Below are 8,575 nucleotides of genomic sequence, written 5' to 3' on the forward strand. Positions count from 1 at the left end.
AGCGATCCCCACGCCACCACCCAACCACCGCGCCGCCACCACCAGCGACTGCCAACCAGAGGTCTCACGACTTCGAATACCAACCGACCACTAATTTATTACCATTTATGTCCTTCATATACGCGCTGATGGGTGGGCCCTATGGTAATGTGCGTTGCTGAATGTGGACCGTTTGACTGGTCAATTGATCATGTCATCAACAAATTACGGAGCTGTATGGTGAGACAGTGACCGTATGATCACACCCTAAAATGTATTTTATTAACACAGTATAGACTCAGGCTACCATTTCTTTCTTTGATATACGGGCTGACAAGTGGGCCCCACGGTTACGCGCCTTGATGGTGCAACACTAGTTGTGCCACGTGGAACGTTTGACTGGTCAATTGATTGTGTCATCAAAAAAATACGGAGTTGTACGGGTGAGCCAATGACCGTATAATCATGACATGTATTTTTTAACACGGTACAGACGCAAGGGGTCATATATACGCGCAAGCACTCACCGCTATAAGCACACACACGCAGACCCTACCCCTATGAGCACCTTCGAGAGAGTGAGTCAGCATATGATCTTGAGATTTTATGAAGTCACCATAGGTCCCTCGTAGTCGAGTGGAACGTCTCCTCTTTAGGTTCGAAAGTATGTCTAGAGGGGGGTGATTAGACTACTTGACCAAATAAAAACTTATCCTTTTCCCAATTTTAGTCTTTGGTAGATTTTAGCTAACTTAGCACAAGTCAAGCAATCTTAACACAATTCAAGAAAGCATGCAAAGAGTATCTGAGCAGCGTAAAGTAAAGCATGCAACTTGCAAGAATGTAAAGGGAAGGGTTTGGAGAATTCAAACGCAGTTGGAGACATGGATGTTTTTGTCGTGGTTCCGATAGGTGGTGCTATCATACATCCACGTTGATGGAGACTTCAACCCACGAAGGGTAACGGTTGCACAAGTCCACGGAGGGCTCCACCCACGAAGGGTCCACGAAGAAGCAACCTTGTCTAGCCCACCATGGTCGTCGCCCACGAAGGACTTGCCTCACTAGCGGTAGATCTTCACGAAGTAGGCGATCTCCTTGCCCTTACAAACTCCTTGGTTCAACTCCACAATCTTGTCGGAGGCTCCCAAGTGACACCTAGCCAATCTAGGAGACACCACTCTCCAAAAAGTAACAAATGGTGTGTTGATGATGAACTCCTTGCTCTTGTGCTTCAAATGATAGTCTCACCAACACTTAACTCTCTCTCACAGGATTTGGATTTGGTGGAAAGAAGATTTGAGTGGAAAGCAACATGGGGAAGGCTAGAGATCAAGATTCATATGGTAGGAATGGAATATCTTGGCCTCAACACAAGTGTAGGTGGTTCTCTCTCAGAAAATGCAAGTTGGAAGTGTAGGTTCGTTCTGATGGCTCTCTCCACGAATGAAGAGGAGGTGGAGGGGTATATATAGCCTCCACACAAAATCTAACCGTTACACACAACTTGCCAATCTCGGTGGGACCGAATTGAGAAAGTCGGTCAGACCGATTCAGCAAATCTAGTGACCGTTAGGATTTTCGGTGGGACCGACATGCAACTCGGTAGGACCGACATGCTTAGGGTTAGAGCATAATGTAATCTCGGTGAGACCGATTACACAAACTCGGTAGGACCGATTTTGGTAATAAGCTAACCAGAGAGTTGGTCAGGTAAACTCGGTGGGACCGGTTCGCTCATTTCAGTGAGACCGAAATGTTAGAAAAGGAAACAGAGAGTTTACATTGCAATCTCGGTGGGACCGATTGCTCATCTTGGTGGTACCGAAATGTTACGAATGGAAATAGAGAGATTACAATCCCATGTCGGTGAGACCGAGATCCCTATCGATGAGACCGATTTGCCTAGGTTTTGTGGCAGTGGCTAAGACATCTGAACTCGGTGGCGCCGGATAGAAAGAATCAGTAGGGCCGAGTTTGACTTTTGGTTTAGGTCATATGTGGATGTGAGAATGTAGTTGAGGGATTTGGAGCATATCACTAAGCATTTTGAGCAAGTAATCCATTAAGCAACACGTCATCCCTCCTTGATAGCATTGGCCTTTCCTATAGACTCAATGTGATCTTGGATCTCTAAAATATAAAATGTAGAGTCTTGAGCTTTAAGCTTGAGCCAATCCTTTTGTCCTTAGCATTTTGAGGGGTCCACTTTTCTCATCCATGCCATGCCAATCATTGAGCTTTCCTGAAATATTCATCTTGCAATAGCATTAGCTCAATGAGCTATATGTTGTTAGGACTTACCAAAACCACCTAGGGATAGTTGCACTTTCAATCTCCCCCTTTTTGGTAATTGATGAAAACATATAGATCAAAGCTTCGACAAATGATAATAAAAGTGAAAAACATTGTCGCTTTGAGAGGTATGTGAATTGTAAGAGCTCCCCCTAAATATGTGCATGGTTTAAGATTTGCTTTGGACTGCAAATGCACAATGAGTTAGGATCACGAGTTACTCTTCCATGTCACATACATCTTGGTGGAGCACTCAAAATGATAATAATTAAATACATGCACTCATCACCAAGCAAAGTGAATGATCATATAGAGATAAGAGGATAATGTCATCCAACAAGCATTAAGATAGCATATGATCAAACATATGATCATCCAAGTATCTCACAAAAGCATAAAGTATCTCAAACAAGCAAATAAAGTTCAACCACCAAAACAAGAGAGAACAAAAGCAACACTCTCTCTCGAAGCCTATGATCTACACATTTTTCTCTCCCTTTGGCAACAAGTTACCCAAAAAGTTCATAGAAAATGCATAGCACTAAATCGACTCTCAGGCTTGGTCTTTAGGTGGTGGTGTAGATAGAACTCCAAGGACGAAGGCATCAGTTGATGTAGATGGAGCTGGTGGAGTAGATGCTGGAGCTGGTGGCACTGAAGCTATAGCTGGTGCAAATGAAGTTGCTCTGGTGTCTGGAACAGGCACTGCAGCTGATCTCTGACTCCTGGGCACTCTAGCAAAAGCATCAGTGGTAGTCTTGCCCTTCCTTTCCTGCATGTCATCCTGGAGTTTCTCAACAACTAACTGTATCTAAGTGACCTTCACATCTAAGTCATAGAACTTCTGCTCCATGATCCTCTCCAGGCTCTCCTTGTTTTGAGTCAGGGTGGCCAATCCCTTCTCAATCCTCAGAGTGGAGTCAATCAAGTAGCCAAGCTGATCCTGCTTGCTCTTCAAGAAGTACTGAGATGCCTCAACAATGGTTGGCATCTTTGCAACCTTTTCAGTCCTTGCCTTCTCCTTCTTTGCTTGTGCTTGCACAGAAGATGGTTCATTTTCATCCATAACCACTGTGTTGTCCTCAAAATCCTGATAGATGGGCATGTTTCCTTGTCCAAGAGGTATGTGCCAGTGCCCATCTTGGAGTTGATTACCTCCTGGATCTGTGGGGCATACCCACAACTTCTCTTTTGGTCAGCAGCTGTTCTCTTGATAGTTTCCACTATGAGGCTCATGACCTTGAACGTTTGAGGCACATCAAATATGTGTTGTAGGTTGATGGCATGGCCTCTGATCGTCTTGTGATCACCTGACTTAGGCAAAAGAGTGTGCCTGTGGATCCAGTTGATTGTTGGCAATTCTAACAGAAGGTAATGTACTGATCCAAACTTGTGTGTCTAAACAGCAGCATCTGGGATCTCTCTGTACATATGTGCCATGGAGTTGTGATCCTTCTTCTTCTTGGCATATACATCCAAGTCATCCTCATTCTCCTTAGGTGCATTGATCAATTTTGCCCATTCTTCAACTGATGTTTTGTACCTAGTACCTTCAGACATCCAGACAATCCTTCCATCTGGGTAGAAGTGAGCTGTGGAGTAGAACTGCATAATAAGCTCATCATTCCACTTTGTGAGCTTCTGCCCAACAAAGTCATCCACTCCACAAGCATTGAAACTGTCATACACTCCTGGATAATGCTCTTCATTCTTCCTGATGTACTCCCAGTCCACCCATCTCATATCAACGACTATAGGCTTCTTGTCAAGAAGCACTGTCTCATAGAAGTCCTGATGTTCCTTTGTATGGAACCTGTAGTCCACAGCAGTTCTCCTCCTGACTGCATAGGGATCAGTCAATCTCCACTGTCTGAGACCTGCATCCTTCCTCAGCTTCATATCCTCAGCTACAGGATGAACATCATTGTGATCTGGAATTTTGGGCTTCAACTTTCTCAAGACATGTTCCTCATCATCTTGTTCTTCAACGACAGCTTCAGGCACTGGGGCCTTGTTCTTCTCTCCAGCTGGAATGTTTCTTGTATTCCTCTTGGGTGCAGATTTGGGCTTTGGAGCAGCTGTCTTAGGAGCTTCTTTGGGCTTTGATGAAGCAGCCCCTGACCAGATGGCATCACCCATAAGCTTTTGAGCTTTGGGTCGTGGTGCAGCAACCTCTTCCTCTTCTTCCTCTTCCATCATGGAAGGCCTTCCAACAACCCTGGCCATGTTCTTCTTGACCCTTTCCTTCCTCTTCTTCCCTTCTGCAGTAGCCTCTCTGGGTTCAGATTCCAAAGGTACTTGAGTGGAGGCTCTGGCCTTAGACCTGGCAATTCTTTTGGCAGGTGCTTTGGTCTTCATACCAGGCTTAGTGGCAGCAGCTGTGCCATACTCCTTCTTGAGCACCTTATTCTTGGAAGTGGCCTCATCCTCAACAGCCACATAGTCTTCATCCTCAGAATCTGAGGTTCTCTTCTTTCTGGCCCTGGTGGCTGCCTTGGGTAAGTTGCTGGGTGTGCTCCTGCTTCCATCATCATAGCTGCTAGAGGGACTAGTGCCCTCACTCATCTGAACCTGCTCCTCAGACTTTTTCTGACTGTCACTTTGATCAGACATGTTGCAAACACTGATAGCAGACCCTGTGAATAGATATAGATGTGGTAGAGTAGATGAGCATCACAAAATACAGAGGTTTTTGCAAAAGAATGACTCAAAAACTTAGTTCTAGTTTTCCACAGAAAGCATTTGGATCTACCGATTTGTAACCTCGATGATACCGAAGCAGCTTTTGGAACCTAAACTAGTGAACTCGGTTAGACCAAGTCACAGTTCGGTGGCACCGAGACTGCTAGGGTTTCACAAAGTCCTGAACTCGGTCACACCGATTTGCAATTCTCGGTCAGACCGAGAATCACATGTGCAATGGCCATAGCTGAATCGGTGGAACCAAGTTCTACAACTTGGTTGGTCCAAGATGGTTTCGGCGGAAACCTAACCCTAAATTTTCAATTCACAACTAAACTACGGAGTGTTTTCGCTCGATAAGATGATCTCAATCGTGGCAAGATACATGGAAAAACAATGTGCTAGGAATTCGGAGTGGGATTAGCAGAAGGATCAAGTCCATACCCTAGTTCGACAATGGAATTGCTACGGCGGCAATGGCGGAGATGATTCTCATTGACAGCAGCGGAGACCAGCGGCGGGAGGCAGCTGGCAACGAGGAGGACGATCCGGAGACCCAGGGAGGCAGAGCAGGCTAAGCGCTGGCAAAAGAATTCAGAGAAATTTCCAAATTTTGGCCCGTGGATATATATATATATATATATATATATATATATATATATATATATATATATATATATATATATATATATATATATATATATATATATATATATATATAGCCTGACCCGGTCGTTGTGACCTAGTGGAACAACTCGGTGGCACCGAGATGCATAACTGCAAGCAGTTACAACAACTCGGTGTGACCGAAAAGTTCAAATCGGTTGCACCGAGATTGAAAACCTAGATCGACTTAGTGATCTCAGTATGACCAAAATGGAGGAATCGGTCAGACCCAAAAGCACAAAGAAGTTTTGGAAGTTTAAGTCTATGACGAATCGGGGACTCCGAGTGCTCCTCACACGGAGTGGTTCGAATTTGACTTGATCAAACTTTGTGATGTAGCATGAATAGAGTTCGAGACAAGAAAAGCATAGATAGCTAGAGAGGGTTCTTAGGCATTCTTGTCCATCCACTTGGCAAAATAAAAGAAGCCAAACAACCAAAACAACAAGTGGATGTCCTCGAATGAGTAAAATATGCAACCAACATGCTCACACAATAAAATGGTGAATGAAATATGTGGCAAAGCATGCACAACCAATTCTAGCATCTATCAAGAAATTGGTGATGACTAGGTCATCTATATACGAGTATATTGACTTAGGAGTTGAGGGAGTCCTGGACTAGGGGGTGTCCGGACAGACGGACTATCATTGTCCGCCGGACTCCAAGACTACGAAGATACAAGATTGAAGACTCCGTCCCGTGTCCGGATGGGACTTTCCTTGGCGTGGAAGGCAAGCTTGGCGATACGGATATGTAGATCTCCTACCCTTGTAACCGACTCTGTATAACCCTAGCCCTCTCCGGTGTCTATATAAACCGGAGGGCTTTAGTCCGTAGGATACAACATACATTACAACAATCATACCATAGGATAGCTTCTAGGGTTTAGCCTCCTTGATCTCGTGGTAGATCCACTCTTGTACTACCCATATCATCAATATTAATCAAGCAGGACATAGGGTTTTACCTCCATCAAGAGGGCCCGAACCTGGGTAAAACATCGTGTCCCTTGTCTCCTATTACCATCCGCCTAGACGCACAGTTCGGGACCCCCTACCCGAGATCCGCCGGTTTTGACACCGACATTGGTGCTTTCATTGAGAGTTCCTCTGTGTCGTCACCGATAGGAAGGATGCCTCCACCCGTCTTCAAGGACGGTATTTTTGCCCAAGGGGCCTTGGCCGCCAGCCAAACTATCCGGCTAGGTGGTTTTCTTATGACCGCCTATCCGGCCACTGCTTCGACAATGACTTCTCAAGTCGTCAAAAGCAATCTTCACGTCAGCTCGGAATTTGCCGAGCGGCTGGATCCGATAGAGCTCTCGTCTGTCAACGAGCTCTTGGATCGCTTCGCCGCCCTGGGAGTCGCTACGGACTACAATCAGATTGGGCTTAAAACCGATCTGAGAGAGATTAACTCTCCCCAGGTCACCCACCACGTCGCCGTGGTAGAGGAACAATGCAGCGACTCTTCTCCTGTATTGAAAACTAGTCACGTCCGGGCTCCCGAACCCTCCATGCCGGATTTCCGCGGAGGAACGGACTTCGATCGAGCACCGAACTTAAAGTTGGGCATCGGACCGGACTTGTTGGACAACGTCCAGCAATCCAAGCTTCCAAATTTGGAAACTTCACGGCCTTTAAGCCCCGAGATGGGTAGGGATCCGCATTTTATTCCACCCACCCGCCCAGACATATGCGATCTATCTCTAATACGGCAAGAGCCCGCTGAAACAGTACATCACTACTGGGCCAGATTCCTCCTGGTTATGGACAGAATAAAGGACTGCCGAGAGGAAAACGCAATCTCAATCTTTTGCAATATTTGCACGGACAAGGGAATATTGAACGCCATCAGCCGTCGTAAAATTATATGCTTCTCCGATCTGGCGTCCATAGTACGAAAGTACTGTGCGATGGAGAGTTTCCGGAAAACCGAAAGCCAGTTCTGGGACAATCCGGCCCCGAATACAACCCTGGTTCGCAACAAAAGGGTGCATCATACTCAGGCCCCAGATGCAAAAACCAAAAAGCAAAAACCCCATAGAGGGCACGGAACCGTACTTGAGGGATGGCTCAGCGGACCCTGTAAGCTTCACAGTACAGAGGGCGCCGTCCCAACACATAGCCTTCGAGCATGTTGGATATTATGGCAGGTGGCCAAAAGTGGCGAGGAGCTTCTAGCCCCGGAAAACCACTCCAACAATACCAGTACGGTATCAACAGTCCTCGAGACTTTCGCATCAAATAATATGCGAAAACGAACAATCCGCGGCCTCGCCGAAGTCTACCAAGTAGCAACAGCTAATCCATGGAGCGACACAGCCATCACCTTCAACGCCAGCGACGAACCTAAGTTTCGAACAGCCCGAGCACCAGCCGCACTGGTGCTTAGTCCCATAGTGGACGGCTTTCGACTTACAAAGGTCTTCATGGATGGCGGCAGCGGACTAAACCTCATCTACGAGGAAACTCTTCAAAAAATGGAAATAGACTGGAGCCGTATTGAGCGAAGCAGCACAACCTTCAGAGGAATAATCCCTAGCCGGGAAGCGCGCTGCACCGGAAAAATCACACTCGATGTGGTGTTCGGCTCGTCGGACAATTACAGATCCGAAGAAATCACGTTCCAAGTGGCCCCGTTCCACTACTAGGGAAAAGGCTATACACAGAATCTTAGCAGCAGCGAGGGCTAAAAACCCTCGCTACTGCTACTTACTAGCAGCGCAGGTTTTTAAACCTCGCTACTACTAAGTTCATAGCAGCAGCGCGGGTTTGTAACCCTCGCTACTACTAAGCGGTCTGTACCGTGCCCCCCGGGATATGCCATAGTAGTAGCGAGGGTTTTTAACCCTCGCTGCTGCTAAGTTCATAGCAGTAGCGCGGGTTTTTAACCCTCGCTACTACTAACCCGCGCTACTGCTATCAACTTAGTAGTAGCGAGGGTTAAA

The sequence above is a fragment of the Triticum dicoccoides genome, chromosome 6B (genome assembly GCF_002162155.2).
Source record: "Triticum dicoccoides isolate Atlit2015 ecotype Zavitan chromosome 6B, WEW_v2.0, whole genome shotgun sequence".
In the NCBI taxonomy this organism is placed as follows: Eukaryota; Viridiplantae; Streptophyta; class Magnoliopsida; order Poales; family Poaceae; genus Triticum; species Triticum dicoccoides.